This window comes from Urocitellus parryii, chromosome 8, assembly GCF_045843805.1.
Source record: "Urocitellus parryii isolate mUroPar1 chromosome 8, mUroPar1.hap1, whole genome shotgun sequence".
Classification (NCBI taxonomy): Eukaryota; Metazoa; Chordata; class Mammalia; order Rodentia; family Sciuridae; genus Urocitellus; species Urocitellus parryii.
In genome coordinates this window covers 26,163,599-26,169,124 of record NC_135538.1, presented here as the reverse complement: position 1 = coordinate 26,169,124, position 5,526 = coordinate 26,163,599, and positions in this window count along the sequence as shown.

Below are 5,526 nucleotides of genomic sequence, written 5' to 3'. Positions count from 1 at the left end.
ATTTTGAAAATTTGTATTCCAATAAAATAGAAAACATCAAAGTTATCAACAAATATCTAGAGGCATATGATATGCCCAAGCTAAATCAGGATGATATACACAATTTAAACAGATTAATTTCAAGCAAGGAAATAGAGGATGCCATTAGAAGCCTACCAAACAAGAAAAGTCCAGGACCGAATGGATACACAACTGAGTTCTACCAGACTTTAAAGAAGAACTAACACCAATACTTCTCAAACTATTTAATGAAATAGAAAAAGAGGGAACACTTCCAAACATATTCTATGAGGCCAATATCACCCTGATTCCAAAACCAGACAAAGACACAACAAAGAAAGAAAACTTCTGACCAATATCTCTAATGAATATAGATGCAAAAATCCTCAATAAAATTCTGGCAAATCAAATACAAAAACATATCAAAAAGATAGTGCACCATGATCAAGTAGGGTTCATTCCAGGGATGCAAGGTTGGTTCAACATATGGAAATCAATAAATGTAATTCATCACATCAATAGACTCAAAGATAAAAAACATATGATCATCTCAATAGATGCTGAGAAAGCATTTGATAAAATACAGCATCACGTCTTGTTCAGAACACTAGAAAAACTAGGGATAACAGGAACATACCTCAACATTGTAAAGAATATCTATGCTAAGCCCCTATCCAACATCATTCTAAATGGAGAAAGATTGAAAACATTCCCTTTCAATTTCAAAGTTTCAAAACTGGAACATCCCTTTCCAGTTTCAAAACTGGAATAAGATAGGGATGCCCTTTTTCACCATTTCTATTTAACCTAGTTCTTGAAACTCTAGCCAGTGAAATCAGACAGATGAAAGAAATTAAAGGGATATAAATAGGAAAAGAACTCAATTTATCACTATTTGCAGATGATATGATTCTATACCTAGAAGACACAACATTCCACCAGAAATCTCCTAGAACTAATAAACGAATTCAGCAAAGCAGTTGGATATAAAATCAACACCCGTAAATTAAAGGCATTTCTGTACATCAGTGACAAATCCACTGAAAGAGAAACTAGGAAAACAACCCCATTTACAATAGCCTCAAAAAAAAAAAAAAAAAAACCCCTTGGGAATAAACTTAATGAAAGAGGTGAAAGACCTCTACAATGAAAACTACAATATGCTAAAGAAATAAACTAAAGAATACCTTAGAAGATGAAAAGATCCACCTTGTTCTTGGACAGGCAGAATTAATATTGTCAAAATGACCATACTACCAAAAGCACTATACAGATTCAATGCAATCCCAATCAAAATCCCAATAATATTCCTTATAGAAATAGAAAAAGCAATCATGAAATTCTTCTGGAAAAATAAGAGACCCAGAATAGTCAAAGCAATCTTTAGCAAGAAGAGTGAAGCTGGTGGCATTATTGTTCTAGACCTTAAACTATACTACAGAGCAATAGTAAAAAAATAAAAAATAAAAATAAATAATAAAAAAACAGCATGGTATTGGCACCAAAATAGACATGTAGACCAGTGGTACAGAATAAAGGACACAGAGTCTAACCCACGTAACTACAGTTATCCCATACTACAAAAGGCACCAAAAACATACAGTGGAGAAAAGGTAGCCTCTTCAACAAATGGTGCTGGGAGAACATATGCAACAAAATCAAACTAAACCCCTATCTCTCACCATGCACAAAACTCAACTCAAAGTAGGTCAAGGACCTAGGAATTAGTCCAGAGACCCTGTGCCTAACTGAGGAAAAAGTAAGTCCAAATCTTTATCATGTCAAATTAGGCCCGAACTTCCTTAACAAGACTCCTAAAGCGCAAAAATTAAAACCAAGAATCAATAAGTGGGGTGGATTCAAACTAAAAAGCTTCTTCTCAGGAAAAGAAGCAACCAGTGAGGTGAATAGCCTACAGATGGGAGCAAATCTTTACCACAAGCACATCAGATAGAGCACTAACCTCTCTAGGACATATAAAGCACTCAAAAACATTAACACCAAAACAAACAAACAAAACAAAACAAATAACCCAGTCAATAAATGGGCCAAGGAACTGAACAGACACTTCTCAGAAGAGGAAATACAGTCAATCAACAAACATATGAAAAAATGTTCAACATCTAGCAATTAGAGAAATGCAAATCAAAACTACTCTAAGATTTCATCTCACTCCATCAGAATGGCAGCTATCAAGAATACAAACAACAATAAGTGTTGATGAGGAAGTAGGGGGAAAAGGTACACTTATACATTGCTGGTGGGACTGCAAATTGGTGCAGCCAATATGGAAAGCAGTATAGAGATTCCTTGGAAAACTTGGAATGGAATCACCATTTGACCCAGCTATCCCACTCCTCAGGTTTATTATACCCCAAAGACTTAAAAACAGCATACTACAGGAACACAGCCAAATCAATGTTTATAGCAACAAAATTCACAATAGCTAAATTGTGGAACCAATCCAGATGCCCTTCAGTAGATGAATGGTTAGGGAAACTTTGGTATATATTATACACAATGGAACATTACTCAGCATTAAAAGAGAGTAAAATCATGGCATTTGCAGGTAAATGAAGGAATTGGAGAATATAATGCTAAATGATCTTTACCACAAGCTAACCCCAAAACACCAAAGGCTAAATGTTTTCTTTGATATGAGGCTGCTGAATCATAATGGCAATAGTGGGGCAGGCATGGGAGGAATGGAGGAACTTTAGATAGGGCAAAGGGAAGGAAGGGGAAGGGAGGGGGCAAAGGGGTAGGAATGATGGTGGTATGAGTTAGACATCATTATCGTAAGTACATGTATGACGACATGAATGGTGTGAAAATACTTTGTGTACAATCAGTGACTTGAAGGATTGTGCTCTATATGTGGGATATGAAGTGAATTGCATTCTGCCATTATGTATACAAATTAGAATAAATAAATAATTTAATTTTTTTAAAGTAGTTTTAGAAACAGTGTTGCCTTCCAGAGAAACAAATATTTTTTTCTCTCATGATTAAAAAAAAATTTTTTTTTTCTGGTGTTGGGATCAAACCCAGGGACTTGTACATGCTAGGAAGACACTCTACCACTGAGCAACATCCTCACTCCTAAAAATTCATAACTATCCCTAGTTCTCTTTACACTTTGATCTCTATGACAAATTAGTCTCTGAGACAAATTCATTTTATTTTTCATGAAAGTGGCTAATTATAATTTTGGCAATTTCTTTTGAAAAATGCATATGCTAAATTGATAATTATCATATCTGAAAAAATAAAACTTGAAAGGGAACACTGTCAGAATAATTCATCATTTGGTGCAGGTAAATGATTGTTGGCAAGACAGGCCATCCCCAAGGATCAAACTCAAAGAGCTTTTTCATTAATTTGGAAACCAGAGCACTCAGAAATTTCCATGGTAATATATCTTAATCAGAGGTGCTATTACTGTAAAGATGATGAGGGTGAAGCCTCGGGGTCCCTCCCTTTGTTTTTCTTAGAAAATACAAGAGACTTTACTATATGTTCACAGGGTCATTTTCTTTTCTTTCTTTCTTTCTTTCTTTCTTTCTTTCTTTCTTTCTTTCTTTCTTTCTATTTACAAAAGTCAATTGTTTGGGTATTCTCTTTTTTCTGGAAGAAGTACTCCAAAACTATATAAGCTTTATGTTTCATAAAACCTGGATCTATGAATCATCTCAATGAAAAGCAATGCTGCATGATGTTTTTCTCCAAAGACTATAACTACAATAAACTAGCTTTCTTCTATAGAATCCCGTTTTATTGCATAAGACTAAAGAAAAACTGTGTTTATTCAGGTCATTTATACAAGACTATTATAAAAGTAATATGGAAATATAATCTGGAGAGAATTTTTTAAAAATCCAATAAGCCACACTATAATTTCAATAATTAGCTTTTAACTTCTATTAATAACTTAGCCATAATTCACATTAGCTAATAAACTAGGGAAACCTGACAATAATTCAATATACTATTAAGATGTCATAGACATGACCAGATTTTTAAAAATTTGTGCCTCTAAAAAGTTGAAAAAATACCTTTTACATGTCCCCTTTCAGAACAATCTATGCATTTTTTAAACTAACCAATATGTTAAGACCATAGAAAGTTATACATCTATTACTACCTTTTAGTAATGATACTATAGTTTTATCAAATCAGAACATGTATGATAAATGAGCATTTTTCATCAGAAATCAGTCTTTCTGTAGTTTTACATCCATCAATTCTAATCTCAATTATGCTTGCTAATTTTAGCAAGCAGAAATTCAAAAGAGAGAAAGGTACTTCCCAAGATGGCTTGATATCCAAAACCACTTAGATTTTTGTGGTCCGTTGTCAACACCTCAAATTATACTGAGAAAAAAATCAGAAGCCAAAGGGAAATGTAGAGTACAATTCTAAGCAAGCTATAATTTTGTTCCTCTCCACTGAAAGTGGCTCTAGTTTGTATGGTCCATAGCTCAGTCAGCCCCTTAGAGTGTGTTACAGACATTAGCCCAGAATTCACCAGGACCATCAGCACAGAAGCTGTCATAGAGTTGTACACACAGTAGGTTTTCACCCCCCAAATATCTGTGGATTATGAACCCATGAAGATTATGGGAAGTCATACAGACTATACAGTACCTGGATAACTTTACCCATAATCCCACCTGGGTCATAAACTTCTGTGCCCCTTCCATAAGTTGCTTTTAATTGAATTATTCTCCGAATTCCATAGTTGAAATAAAAATTTCAGGGAAGTACTTTTGCACTTGGAATGTGAAGAGATGATGTCAAAGCCAAGGATCTTAAAGTTGAGGTTAGGGAGGTAAAGTAGGAAGCTAATAATTCCAGAAAGTATCCTGATGCTGGAGTTACGACTGTGACTTCCTGCTTTAAAAATGACTTTTTCAAGGCACATACCACTGGGCATGATGCCAAGGGTTGTGCATGCCTTATCTCATTTAATATCGACAAATAGGCCTGTAAAGTAGGATTTATTCTTACTTCTATTTTACAGGTAAGAAAACAGATTCAGGGAAGTAGTGTAATAGTGAACAACTATATGCAAGGAGACGATCTGGGTTTAAACTCAGCCTGTCAGACGCAGGAATTTGGACTTGGAAACATTATGCCAATGTTCCCCAAAGTTTGAAACATAATCTCTGGCAATGTGTGACAGGATTTTATTTAGTACACATTAAATATTTTAAAAAGTCATTTATTTTATATATGTTTGGTGTTGGGGGATTAAACCCAGGGCCTTGAATGAAAAAAAATCAACTTCTTTGTTTTTTTGGCATTGGGGATTGAACCCAGGGCACTTTACCACTGAGTTACAGCCCCAGCCCTGTTTTAATTTTTTTTTTTTTTTTTTTTTTAATGTTGAAACAGGGTCCTGCTAAATTGGTGAGGCTGGCCTTGAACCAGCAATCCTCTGCCTCAGCCTCCAGAGTCTCTGGAATTACAAGGGTGCATCATCATACTGGGAAAAAGTCATTTCTTTTGAAATCTTTCCATCCT